Source organism: Humulus lupulus, chromosome 3 (assembly GCF_963169125.1).
Source record: "Humulus lupulus chromosome 3, drHumLupu1.1, whole genome shotgun sequence".
Classification (NCBI taxonomy): domain Eukaryota; kingdom Viridiplantae; phylum Streptophyta; class Magnoliopsida; order Rosales; family Cannabaceae; genus Humulus; species Humulus lupulus.
Genome location: NC_084795.1, coordinates 49,152,496 through 49,168,171, shown reverse-complemented (window position 1 = coordinate 49,168,171; position 15,676 = coordinate 49,152,496).

Below are 15,676 nucleotides of genomic sequence, written 5' to 3'. Positions count from 1 at the left end.
GGTGGATGTCTTTTTTATGATGGTGGCTGCCATCCGTTATGGGGCCTAGAAGACTCTGAGTTTGCTCGATCAGGTTCTGCAATGTTCTGCATGGTACCAGGATTTCAGGTTCGAGCCTCCGAGGGGGCTTGGTTATTCCCTACTCTAGCTGGTGCCTCCGCAGTTGGGTTGGCATGATCTTCAGCCCAGTTACTTCTCTGGGGTCTCGGCGGAGCAGGCTGCTCTGCTGGTAGCGGAGGTTGCTCTGCTCTTCGGGTAGCCATATTTTTGCGCGACCGTCCCCGTGGCCTATGCGGTGGAATGTGAACGTCCCGCAGAGGTGGAGCCTGGGTATCTTGCGGTGGTGGGGCCTGAACCGCCTGTGCTTCAGCAGCTAGTCTGGCAAGCTCTTCGTTGCGTTTCTTAGCTTCTGCCTACTATTTTCGCAATTGACGATTTTCGAGTTCCACTATTGGGACGTATCATTTAGGATTGTATTACATGTCCTCATCATCCCTGGGGGCAGGTGGTCCCTGAGAGTCGGATGAACCGCTCCTCTCATCCGGGTCAGAATTCACCATAGGCTGCTTTCCAGGGCGCCGGGGGTACTCAGCTTCATCTAAAATATCCTCCTCAGGAATGTTGGGATCATTTACAGCCATTGCTAATCGGAGAGGCTTCCTGACTAAACAGACTCATGCACGTACTGTTTAATGGCTCTCAACGAGAGCACCAAACTGTTGACGTCGTTTTTCATCAACTTAAATAAGAGAGCAATTAAACAAGAAAATATTGGAGGAAATAAGCAAAAATGAACACAAGAGAGGGTCTTTACGTGGCTCAGCAGTTAAATTTGCATAGTCCACGAGTCTATGTTATTAGAGCTTGGGAGTTTTCTGAAAACTTTTCAGAGAATAATTGTCCAGAGTTTTCTCTCCATAAATCAAAAATCGGTCCCTCACTGATGGAGCTTCCTTCTCTAATTATAGAGAAGGTTTGCAGAATTCATTCCCAAATATCTTGGGAAGATATTCTGTGAATCAATTAATATAATGCTATTTAATGCATTATTTCCTATATACATGGAAACGTCCCACAAAATGTGGGATCAGATAATAGATTAAATGATATCCCTTAAACATTGGGATTGTACAATAATAAATATATTCACATGTAAGTGATTAACTCGGATACAGGATTCATTAAATCTTCGAGACTAGCAGTTGACATCGAGCTCGCCCAGACTCACGAACTCGTCGCCTAACTTTGCTTATTCCCGGAGCAAATAACTATTGATGTAGTCATTTCATTCGAGCTTACACTTCCCGAGCTCGATCCATCTCGTATGAAGGCAAGAGATGTAACGGGGAAAAATATATGTGTCAAACCATGGTCATTGCAAGCTTAGAGAATATTCGATGCTATACATCCTTGAGCTTTTTGAGGTCGTTACTTACAACAAAGTAGACCGACTGAAGGATCATATGACGACCGTGTATATTTCAAGCTCACACCTGACGAGCCTAAATTTTGAGGTCATAACTTCTCATGCTCGAAATCTGGGTGCAATAGAAAGAAAAAGGTGAGGGCCTATTATTTAGAAAGAATAGGAAGATAAAATCTTGATAACTTGAGTTTGCAAGCTCAAGATAACAAGATCGAATTAATCGAGCCAGGAGGCTTGAAATAGCGAAACTGACTGTAATTCCATAACTGAGCTATTAAAAGCTCAGGGCATTGAAAGTGGATCCACGCGAGAGGGGGATGGTTACTTCCATTTTGGGGTATCCCGAATTTCTAGGAAGAAATGGGCAGTTTCCCAAAAAGGAGATATCATTGGGCTACGTGCGTTAAAACCCTAATTCAAAACCCTAATTCAAAACCCTATTTCTTACACTACACGAAAAATATTTCTTATTACCCTACGATTTACAAGAAGCCATTTTTGCCCAAACATGTTTCTACCCATCAAGATTATATAACGTACGCATCAAAAAACTCCTATACATAGAAAATATTACAAGAATGTAGAAGGAACCAGGAACATTTTTCCTTTCTTTCATGCATAAAAATGGAAAGAACCGTATAAACAAGAAGTAAGGTTCGTCGAATTTACACAAAGTTTATAGGGGAAATGAAGAGTTGCCAGATTGAAAGATCGGAAGCAGGAATGATGTGACAGAGCCAAATGAACCAAGGTTGCTTTGCTTCTTAGGCTTGGAGAACAAAAAAAAATTATACGGTTCTGGTTCAAATTTTCCTTCTAAGAGTTGAGGTTGTAAAAATGGGGATGAAGGAGACAAATGGGAATTTAAATAGGTGAAAAGGTGGTGATGGGAGTTAATCTAAGCCCTTGAAGCAAATTGAATTGTGATCCAATGGATCATGTTTAATTTTGAAAGTTGGCAGCAAGGAGGGGAATAGGAAATGATGTGTGCAGAGAAAAGAGTACTCGAGTACTCTCAATATGCAAGCCCCTAGGGACATGTGTCCACACTCGAGTGTGGTAGGTGGCCACGTCCCCCAAAAATAGAGTTATAACGTTTCCTTCTCATGGGATTCGAACCAACATTTTTTAGGGTGCAAAATGTTACACCCAAATTCGAGAATAAAATAAGTATCTCAAAATGTAGGCTCATAAAGAGTAAGCTCGAGATTAAAAAGTGTTAGTATTATACTTGTACAAATTGTCACGTGGTTCCAGATCTGCCACCAGTGTTCGAGCATGAGTTGCAGACTCGAATGCATTAACCTTCTCCGAGGGATTGTTGGAAAAAAAAACATACAGAATGTGCAGGGGAATAGACGTGGTGGGCCCATTGTTTACAACAACAATAAAAAAAATTCATCATTAAGATAAATAGTTTATATGAATAAGAAAACATTTAGACAGAAACATTAACATACAATATTATTAATCATGCAACATATATATAAATATACAATATATTTATATTTATATATAACATATAAACATATGAATATTCAAGAACATTGCAGCGTCTCGAAATTTTACTTAGCTAGATAGTAGTAGCTTTTGTTGTAGTATTTTAGTTTTCGTGGTTATTGGTTCAAGCTGGGATTTAGTTGGAAACTCATAGAGATAGTTATGGATTTTATAAGTTTAGCCTATAGTTTAGAAATGATATTTATTATAATATAAGGTTTAGATAGAATAATTAAGAATGTGACACTTGTCACATGCATGTTTATTAAGGATTTAAGGATTTTAGATGAATAAATTAATAAAGATAAACCTAGGAAGTATAGAACCTTCCCTTAGCTGTTAGGATTACGTTTTACTCAATCAAAGTTGTTTAAACAAACTTCAAGTGTGCTGAAAGTGTCAAAAATGTGTTTGATATATCAGCATATGCCGATATATCGCAACTATAGGGGCTGATATATCACCTATGATTGATACGAAAAACACGTCAACTTCGCATGAACGAAACCACGAAGGCTCGGGATTATGGGGCAAGCGATATATCGCCTATAGGGGGCGATATATCGGCTCTCTCATGCATTTTTTAAAATTTGTGGGATCCGAGTTAAAAACAGCCCTCAACAACTTGGACTTGCTCATGAACATTTTTGACCGAGTTCTGGGCTTCTGTTGAACAGAAAATTCAAATTTATTCAATTTTTTATTCATTTTAAAAGGACTTAGTTTCACTCCTTTAACTCTATAAATAAGACCTTTCACTCAACCATTAGCTTCATCATTCAAGCATTCTTCAAAGCCTCCAAGTTGTTAAGTTCATTCTAGAGAGAAACACTAGGGTTTTGGGGTTAAAAGATTTCTAATCTATGCTTTTTCTAAACACTTGGGAAGTAAGATAGAGTGATATTCGGTATTCTGGTGTAGATCGAAGTTCCAATCTATCCAAGGTATTCTTTATCCTTAGGTTTAGTTCATTATAGTTCCTCTTATTCTTTCATTTTCTTAAAAATCCTAACTTGTTATAATGGCTTTTGGTTAGGTATTGGAGTTTCTTGAAACTAAAGGTTTTCGGTAAGTTCTTTTCTTGATGGTTTAGATCTTCTCTTCATCTTCATTTCTTTAGAAAACTTATGGATCTTACAGTTTGGTTTTAGGAGTCTTCAATCCCGTTCTTGTCTCCAATATCTCAGTTTTTTGTAAGGAAAATAGGTTAGACTTATGTGTTATGATTATGTTTATATGTTATGTGTATGTATGTATATATGTATATGTTTATGTTGTAGTCGCTTGGGAAATATAGTTGCTTAGATAGCAAATAAGCAAATCCCAAGATTTTTATCATTATCGTAGACTATAGTTATGATTTAACATACCTCGAATAGTAGCAAGAGGACCTAGATATTTTCTATCACATACTACGATAATGAGTTAATGACCATTAATATTGTAGTCCTATGTTTTATAATTTACGTTTTTATGTCATACGTTTATGATTTATGATATGTTTTAGTATATTTTCCTTACTGGGCATTAGGCTCATTCCTTTTTATTTGAGATGGTGAGGGAAAATAAGTTTGGAAGGCAGAATTGATTCATGGCAGCTTTGACATGTGTATTGGGAGAGGACTGACTAAATGGATTGATGGGAAAGATCGAGGATGACGTTTTGTTTCAAGTTTTTTAATTTATGTATTTATGTTTTCCGCATTTAGTATTTGAACAATTGACTAAGGGTTTAAGTTTTCTTTATGTTTTTATGTAATAACAATGAGATCCCGTATTTTGGATTTTTATAACAAAGTTCTATTATTTTATGCATGTATTCGAAAATAGTAGTTATGTCTTAGTATTTTTTAATGGTCCGAGGTCTTTAAGTTATTGAGGTCATTACAAACAAAAGAATTTACCTCTTGAAGTCTATCATGTGTCTTTCAGTCTTTTCGTATATTTACCGATCTTCCTATCCAATGCTTTGAGAACACAAACCACGATCTTCCGGAGTGTTCTCTACAACTCAAGATGTGTGTGGGCAAATAGAGAACATGGGTTTGGAATTTAGGAATCACAAGTATTTCTCAACACATGAGAACTTGGATTATGGTCTGAGAATGGTTAGAATAAAGAAGAAGATGATAAACTTTTTGTCTGTCAAAAAAATACTCAGAATTATTCTGAATTGTATTGTGTTGTTATCTGTTGTGGGTTTTGTTCTTATTATTCTATATCATATATATAGAGATTATTCTAGCACCTTATTATTTCTAATAATAATTGTAATATAATAATAATATCATAACGACGATAGGAATTGATTTAGGTAAATATCTAACTTACCAAATTTGAAAAAACTATTTTGAAATTATTAATTAATTAAATAAATAAAACAAAAACAACACTGATACAATATCAGTGTACTGATACACGCATGGCACAATCCTTGTACTATGTCATGCGTGGACTGCTATTTCCTTTTTCATGGATATTACATTTTTCTTTTATTTATATATTTAATTAAAATCAATCTTCCATAAAATAAGGTATTTATCTTTTTAAGGAAAAAATGACAACCATATTTCAAAATTCAAATTGATGATCATCATTATCATCATCTTTTAAAATTCAATAAACCAAAAACTATTTTTGACTTACCAATTTTATTTTCTCCTACTAAAATAAAATAATTAATTTCAAAAATTAATTAATTTATATATATGAATTTCGAAAATTATATATTTAAATTAATAAATATATTTTTGAAAATTAATAATTAATTCCAAATTAATATTTAACCTCAATTATCATATAATTGTATACTTGACCCAAAGAATGTAATTCTTCTCAAATTTCCAAATTAAAGTTCTACTCTTGTATCAACTCTTACATTTATATGGTGTTGATAGAGCCACCCTGGGACCTATGGACCTATAATATCATGCTCCAATAAATATTAGATTATTAATCAAAGTTCTTTTATTAAATAATCATATTTATTAATCTCGTGATTACTCCACTATAAATATGAGATTGAACTCTTGATAATTATAGTCTATATGCATGCTCCCTATTGCACAAAATAACATACAATATAAAACATAAATACATTCATAGAAATGATTTTCATACAGAGATTCGTAAATACAACAATAAAACCATTAGAGTACTTACGAGATGCGTAGCGGAACAATGACTACACCCTTTGGATTCCCTAACCTTTTGTCCTTGTTGAATGCTAGGTATTGCAAGGAATCCAAACCGCTTTGAAACAAGACCACAGTCTTCCAAGTCTTTCTCTAAAACAACCTAGTGTTTGTGTGGGCAAGTCTCAACACATGAGAAGAGAATTCCTAAAGAGAAAACTAAGAGAGAGTGGACAGCTAGGTCTAGAATATTAGTAGTGAATTTTTACCTTGTCAAATTCATCATTTATAATGCATTCTATAACACTAGTATATATATATGCAATTAGCTTGGACATAAAATAGGTTTTAGTTACCCAGTTTGTTTAATTATTTTATAATTATAATTAATTAAATACTTGTCAAAATCAACCAATTATAATTTTGACCTTTATTTAATTCATTTTATTACTATTAATACAAATTTATCAATATTAACAAAATTGTCCCAATTGGCTATAATACTCTATTTTTGAGACTTTGCAATAAAAACCTCAAAGTTTCTTCTATTTCTTTTCTCACAAAATATAAATAAATAATTTAACATTATTTATTTTCATTGACCTAGTCAATGTGATATTTTTATAATTAATTATTCAAGACTACTAGATTCATTTTGATAAGAGATGACATGGGGACCATGGATCCATGAACTCAAGCTCCAATAAGTTACTGTGAGTTTATTTATAACAAATAATCTCACAACCTTATTAATTCCTCGTGACTCCACTATAAACTCAAAATTGCACTCTTGAATTCATAGAACATTTTACACCAAATGTAAATATGTTATTCATTGTGATAATCATATCCATCATTCAATCCTCCATAGATGATCTACTAATGAGCCGGGTGCAAATTACTGTTTTACCCTTCATTGATATTTTATCCTTAACTCCCACTAAGTTCCTTGTAAATGATATTTTCATAAATTTAATTATAGAAATGAGTACTCTATCATTTAACACTTGAACCAAGTTATAAGGAAATCATCGTTTCACTTCTTAAACAGAAGCTATAGATTTCATATATATGATAAATACTCCCACTCAATTATAATACCAAATCTCTAATATGTAAGTATGAGCTAGTTCGTAGGGTAAGTTGGTAAAGAGCAAATCAAAAGACTTGAATAGTACAATTAGCAGAACATCAATCACTCAGAATTAATATTGAATTGACCTATGGTCAACGTTGTGATATGGTTAGATTAGATAATAATGATACTTACTTATCTTGTCAATAATCAATAACGGTCCAGTCCAATGTAACAAAATACATCTGATCTTATCTACTTGCTCAATGTCCTGGATATGACATCACACTTCATGTGTAAGTAGATCTTATCATAGATTAGCCAATCTGTAATGCCCCACGTCACTATGGCGACTGGCCCTACAAACCAACATGAGTCTTTCCAGTGTGCTTTGTCCTCACTCGCACGCTTCCTAGGAAAACTTCCCAGGAGGTCACCCATCTTGAGATTACTCTAGGTCAAGCACGCTTAACTTTGGAGCTCTCAAGTGATGGGCTACCGAAAAGAAGATGCATCTTGTTGCTACAGGTAGTATCCATCAATCCATTTAAGCCATCTTCAACTATGTAGTCCCATACCTACACAGTCTTAGAATCATCACACTTGACCTTCCCCAGGCGGTGTAGGATTGCACAACTTTTTACCCGGTCTTTCCCCGTGCGGTTCATGGCATTCTGACTGTCACGCAATCAGTAAAAATCCAATGTATTAATTTAATCTTATGACAAAATACTTTTGAACACATAATTACAATTATAATCCAATGTGACTGAGTCACTATAATTGTAACTATACATATGTTCAGGATTTTATAAATGTTTGTATTAATAATAATTAATCATGTAATAAAACATGTAAACAACAGAATTTGATTGAATAAAATGATTTCTACTACTTTATTGATAATAAATGAATTATTTAAGAAATGTGGTTTCACAAGGGCATAAAATCCAACAAACTCCCACTTGCACTTTTAAAACAAATGCGACATTTCTCTCAAACCCATTCCCTCTATATGCTTTAGAAAAGTTATCTCTCCCAGTGTCTTTGTGAAGGGAACCGCAAGATTGTCCTCAGATGCAATCTTCATGACCTTCACTTCTTCCCTTGCCACATATTCTCTGATGATATGATACTTCCTCTCTATATGCTTCGCTCTTTTGTGGCTTTGAGGTTCTTTAGAATTGTCACTATACAAAATGAGTGGTTTATCCTTTTCTGGAATAACACCAAAATCTATATAGAACTTCCTCAGCCAGACTATTTCCTTAGTTGCCTCAGAAGTTGCTATGTACTCAGCCTCCATGGTAGAATCTGAGATCGTGGATTGCTTAACACTTCTCCATATCACAGCTCCACCCCCAAGAGTAAATACCATTCCAAAAGTTGACTTCCTGTCATTGATATCAGTTTGAAAATCAGAACCAGTGTAGCCTAACGGGTTGAGAACTCCACCCGAGTAGACTAGCCTATAATTTGTAGTTCGTCGAAGATATTTCAGTATGTGCTTGACTGCTATCGAATGTTCCCTTCCTAGATTTGACTGGTATCTGCTCACAACTCCCACTGCATGACAAATGTCTGGTCTAGTGCACAACATAGAGTACATTAGACTTCCAACTGCATATGCATAAGGAATCCTTCTCATATCTTATTCCTCTTCAGGAGTCTGTGGAGACTGCTTTTTAGAAAGATGGATTCCATGTCGGGATGGTAAACATCCTTTCTTTGAATCTTTCATAGAGAAACACTCAAGCACCTTATCTATGTAAGCTGCTTGAGATAGAGCCAAAGTTTTGTTCTTTTTATCCCTCAAAATCAGGATACCAAGAACATAACTTGTCCTTCATCTAGAATTGAGTTCCCAGCCAGTTCTTTATGCCTGATAATTTCTTGACATTATTTCCAATGAGCAAGATATCATCCACATAGAGAATCAAGAATACCACAATGTTGTTTTCCTTAAGTTGGTAAATGCAGGGATCGTCAACATTCTACTCAAAACCACAGGTTTTAATGATTTCATTAAACCTTAGATTCTTGGATCGTGAAGCTTGGTTAAGTCCATAAATGGACCTATTCAACTTGCACACTTTCTTTTCTTGTCCAGATACTTTAAACCCTTTTGGTTGATCCATATAAATGGTTTTGTCTAGGTTCTTTTCAAGGAACGTTGTCTTGACGTCAATTTGCCAAATCTTATAATCAAGAGCTGCGGCTATGGATTAGACTATGCGAATAGATTTTAGCATGGCAACTGGAGAAAAAGTTTCCTCATAGTCAACTCCTTCTCTCTGGGTATAACCCTTTGCCATGAGACGAGCCTTGTAAGTCTCGACCTTTCCATTAGCTCCTCTCTTCTTCATGTAGATCCAATTGCACCCAATTGCCCTAAAGTCACTAGGTGTTTCTACAAGATCTCAGACGGAGTTAGAGTACATGGAATCCATTTCCTGTTTCATGGCTTCAAACCAAAGATCCTTATAAGCACTACCCATTGCATGTTTGAAAGACAACGGATCATCGTCACGCGTGTCCCCAAAGACCATGTAGGTTTCACCAACCATATGATAGCGGATCGAGGAACGAGAAATCCTTCCACTACGACGAGGCATCGTAACTGTCTGAACCAGAACTATGGTTTCTTGTTCTTCCTCGTTAATCTTGACTTGCGTCACTTGAGGAATATCAATAGGAATATTTTCATTTTCATCAACTTGCGTTGATGGAATTGGAATAGAAGGAATAGCTCAGTTAGATTGCAATTCTGCTAAGACTACTTTGCTATGAGGTTTGAAATTAGACATGTAGTCATCTTCAAGAAAAGTAACGTTTGTAGAAACAAGCACTTTCTTATCTTGTGGACTATATAATAGACCACCCCGAGTACATTTAGGATATCCAACAAACAAGCAAACTTCAGTTCACGGTTCTAACTTTCCTTCCTTTTTCCTCAGGACGTGAGCGGGACAACCCCAGATTCTACAATGACGCAAACTAGGTTCATGACCATTCCATAGTTCTAAGGACTTTTTGGAGATAGCTTTAGACGGCATGACATTTAAAATGTCACAAGCGGTCTGTATGGCATGTCCCCAAAAAGAGATCGGAAGAGTTGAGTAACTAATCATGGACTGAACAATTTCAATTAACGTGCAATTCTGACGCTCCGCAACACCATTTTGTTGCGGTGTACTTGGGGCAGTACGTTGATATAATATCCCAAGTTCAGCTAAATGATCATAGAATTTCATATCCATGTATTCTTCACCCCTATCAGATTGCAAGATCTTTAACGTTTTACCTAATTGGTTTTGAGCCATTGCAAGGAATTCTTTAAACTTCTCAAATGTTTCAGATTTCCTATGAATTAGGTAAAGACATGAGTATCTCAAGTAGTCATCAATGAAAGTGACGAAGTACTCATTATCACCCCTCGCTTGAACATTCAGCGGTCCACAAACATCTGAATGAACCAGTCCTAGTGGTTCTATGGCCCTTTCTCCTTTTGCAAAGAATGGACGCTTGATCATTTTACCCTCCAGACAAGATTTGCAGACAAGTAGGTCACCCATTGTGAGTTCCCTCAAAGGCCCAACCTTTGTTAGTATTTTGACCCTATCATAGTTAATATGACCAAGTCGGAGATGCCAAAGATACATCATGTTATCGTTATCGATCATTTGTCGTTTGGCAAAATAACTCATTATTAAAAGTAGAGGGTTCGATAAAGCGTAAAAGGTATAGCATGTTTTCCATACATCCAACATACAATTTACATCCATTCAATGAAATTGATTTATTAAAACTTGTGATAGTTACAGCAAAATGTTGTTGATGTAATAAAGAAACTAAAATTAAATTCTGACTAAAGTTTGGAATAAAATAAACATTGGTTAAAACTGAATATTTATTTCCAAAATATAGACGAACTTGTCCTCTTGCTTCAACGTTCATGAATGCTCCATTTCCGACTCTAAGCTTCAGCCCGTCTTCCTTTATTGGTGTCCAATTGCTAAGTAGCTGCAAAGAAGTGCATACATGGTTAGTAGATCCAGAATCTATAATCCATACAAAATTATCATCTTCCAAAACACATACATCCAAGACAAAAGATTGACAATTACCTTGGGTTCCTCTAGCCTTGAGAGTTGTGCAATCCTTTTTTCCAATGCTCAGTCTCCTTGCAGTGGAAACATGATCCTTTGGCTTTCTTAGCAGCAAGTTTTTCCCCAGTAGGTTTTGCAGCACCTCCAGATGGTTTTGTAGTAGTTGTGGCCTTGCCCTTCTTTTTCTGTCTCTTATTCCTCTTGTTGCTCATCGAGGATGAAGCTAAGTTAGCTTCTCCAGGAGAGACCTCAGTAGCAGCAGCAGGCTTCTTGTCATGTCCCTTACTTGGTCCACCATTGACACCTTCAAACATTTGAAGCTCGTTCATGAGTTGAGTCATTCTGTACTTTAGTTTTTTTAGTAAGTAGTTGGTGGTGAATGGAAGAAAACTGGGAGCAAGACTATTCAGAATAAGCCCCACTTGAGTTTCCTCGTCTATGGTGGCTCCGCACAATTCTGCCTCTTGAAAGTAGTTCTTCATCTTGATGAACTGATCATGAACATGCATTCTAGGCACCATCCTGGCATTAGCATACTTCTTCATTGCCTTGAAACGAGCTTATCCAGATTTGTGTCCGAACATTTCCTGAAGCTGCTCCATGATTTCATAGGCAGTTTCGACATCCTCCAACTTCATTCATAGCATGTCCGACATGCAAGCTAGCATGTACATCTTGGCTTTGTTGTTGCAAGCGAACCAACGCACGTACTTCTCCCTTGATTATTTTGAAGATAAATCACCAGGGATGTCAAGGCAAACTTCAATCATAACAAATTTTGAGTTGTTGCCGATCAACACAATGTTGATGTTTGACTTCCATTTGGGAAAATTCTCTCCAGTGAGAAGTTCCTTGGAGAGAAGGGAGATAATGAGATTCGACATAGAGCTACAATTATCAATAAGTATAAATCAATGCATTGTTTAACAAACATTTAATCACATAAATATTCAGAAATAACTCAAACGCATAAAATATGCATAGATATGTAAAATACTAAAAAAACACATATCTACTATTTCTAAGTTATTTTAACTAGCATATGAGGCATATTTTGAAATCGTATGTATGCTATATGTATATCATTTTTTGGGCTCTTCTTGTTGGTAAATCAGGATTACATGATTTTCTTTTGAAGTCATTGTAATGTTCGGATCCCAGTTTTCTCTTTTGATAACTGTGGTTATGATTATTGAGTGATGAATAAAGTCTATTATTATTATTATTACGTAAAGAAATCAATCATGACTATCGAGTATGCAATTTGGTAAAGTAATTCAATTTTGTTAACTTTTCTGTTTTTTTTTTCCTTCAACGACTTTTATAAATAATATATGAGATATGAAAATTAAAGTATTGGAATGTGTGATTATTATATAGTACGCCTTTTTATATTATATATATTATACAGTTTGTTAAATATACATAGTTGAAGAAATTAAAATCAAATTTTGGTTTTAGAATTTTGTTAAGGATGTCTAATATTTTGAATAGATTAATTGAAATAATATGTTGCCAAAGTGACTTCTTTTGTGTAGATTTCTTTATTTAAAATATCAAGATACTTGTATGTTTGTAATTTATGCATATATTAACTGACCCAAAGGTAAGTGAATATTTCGTTGAATTTCTTGCACACATGTGATGATAAATGTGTGACAATTATAAGGTATTTTGTGTGAGCAATATGTTACTCAAAAGATTGACTTACTGTTTGCAATAATTTATTGTCAATGTTTAATTGCTACAACAAGAGTACCACTTACAATTAATATTATTGTCCAAAGACTTAATATTAATGTTGTGCTTGGTATCTCTAGATAGGATTAACCAATTTTTGAATTTAATGTTTGATTATGCATATTGATGTGAACTTGTTTTATTTGTTTTGTTCTATATTCATCTAGGTCATCTTACGCTGCCTCAATATATGCTAATATTCATTCTATTCCTATTCTTAATGGGATCAATTTCAAGGATTGGAAAAAGAACTTACTTATAGTTATGGGATGTATAGATTTAGACAATGCATTAAGGGATGAACAACCTGCACCTTTCACTAAGGAAAACCCTCGTGATGAGAAAACAAATTTTGAGAGGTGAGATCGTTCAAATTGCATGAGTTTAATGATTATGAAACACATCTTCCCAGAAGCCCTTTAGGGTACAGAATCTGAAGGGATTACTAAGGCCAAGAATTTCATTGAACAAATTGAGGAATATTTTGCTAAAAACGATAAGGTTGAAATGACAACACTTCTTTGTTCTTTGATGACCATGAAGTATAAGTGTCAAGGAAATGTAAGGGAGTACATTGTGGAAATGCATCATATTGTCTCAAGACTTAGGACACTTAAGATTGAGCTTTCTGATGATGTGCTTGTGCTTATGGTTTTATAATGCTTCCTGCACAATTTAACCAATTCAATATAAGTTACAACTATCAAAAGGAGAAATGGACTCTCGATGAGCTCATTTCTCACTGTGTCCAAGAGGAAGAAAGGTTGAACAAGGACAAAACTAAAAGTGTTCACTTGGCCACTGCCTTTAAGGATAAGGGCAAGAAAAGGAAATTTGAGAATGAAGCTGCTAATGGTCCAACCCAAAAGAAACAACAGAAGGATTCAGAGGGTTGTTTCTTTTGCAACAAGCCTAGACATGTGAAGAAAGATTGTGCCAAGTATCACGCATGGCGTATAAAGAAATGTATGATTCTTACTTTGGTTTGTTCTTAGGTTAATTTAGCTTCAGCACCTAGGAACGCTTGGTGGATAGATTCTGGTGCTACTACTTACATAAGTGTTTCTATGCAGGGTTTCCTAAGATACCAAAATCCAAGTGATGGTGAAAGACGCATATTTGTGGGTGATGGAAAATCGGTGGAAGTGGAAGCAATTGGGCATTTTAGATTGTTGTTAAGAATTGATTTTTACTTGGATTTGAAAGACACTTTTGTTTTACCGTCTTTTAGACAGAAATTAGTTTCTAGTTCTTTGTTGGAAAATTTTGGATATTGTTGTTCATTTGGAAACAATCAGTTTAGTTTGTCTTTAACTTTAAATGTTGTTGGAACTTGATACTTGAATGTTTATGACAATCTTTATTTGCTAGAAACAATTGCATCCTATAATGAAACTTTGCATGTGGAATCACGAGGTACTAAACGCAAATTAAATAAAAAAAATCAGCATCACTATGACATAAACGCTTAGGTCATATCTCAAAAGGTAGATGTTGTAAATACATAACACGAGAAACTCAACACAAAATTAGAACACTATAAAGATTAGACAAGAACAATTGAACTAAACTTATGAATCAAAACAGAAAGTAAAAAACAAAAGGTAAAAAAATTTACCTTGGTTCAGCCTCAACAGCAATGGCCTACTTTCAGCTACTCCCCTTAAGAGCTTTGTTTCATTAATCAGTAGAGAAGTACAAACACCAATGTTCAGATCACACAAGAGAGCTCCACACAAATACCAACTCAAAATGAGTGCTCCAAGAACAAAAATCTTGGTCTTCAACTTGAGTATTACAGTCCCTTGCTCTCTCTCTCTCTACTCTACCCTCACTAGGTACTTTTTCAAGTTCAACTTCTCCTTCTTCTACTTTGTTTCTGATCCAAAACTACCTCACATCAATGTATTTGGACCTCTCATGGTAAAATGGATTCTTGCATAGATGTATAGCAGATTGGTTGTCCGAAAAAACAGTTACTTTCCCTGTCATCATCTGAATTTCACACAAAAATTCCTTTTACTTAAACTGCCTCCTTGAAAGCTTCAGTTATAGCCATAAACTCGAATTCTGTTGTGGACAATGTCACCATCGATTGCTGTTGAGCTTTCTAACTGATGCAGCAGCCATTAAGTTGGAAACAGTAGCTTGTGATCGATTTTCAAGTGTCCTTATTTGATGCATAGTCAAAATCTACATAGCCTTCTAGTTGAATTTTTGTGCCTTGTTTGCTGAATCTAAAACCATGCTTTGGTGTAGCCTTCAAATGTCTCAGTAGCCACTTCAAACCCTTCCAATGTTCTTCTCCAGGATTAGACATGAATCTACTTAGTACACTTACTTCAAAAGCTATATCTGGTCTTGTACTTATCATGGTATACATGAGACTTCCAATGCCTTCGGCATAGGGAACATTTTCCATTGCCTTTTTCTCAATTTCAGATTGTGGGGAATGGTCTAATGAGAGTGCAAAGTGACCAGCTAGAGGCACATTTACTTCCTTAGATTCTGTCATTTTGAACTTCTTAATTACCTGTTCCAAGTAACTACTTTGAGACAACATCAGCTTCTTATTCTTTTTGTCTTTATAAATGTCAATTCCTAGAATCCTTCTTGTAGGTCCAAGGTCCTCCATTTCAAACTCACCCTTCAGAATATTCTATAGCCGAGCTATTTGATGTATGTCATTGCC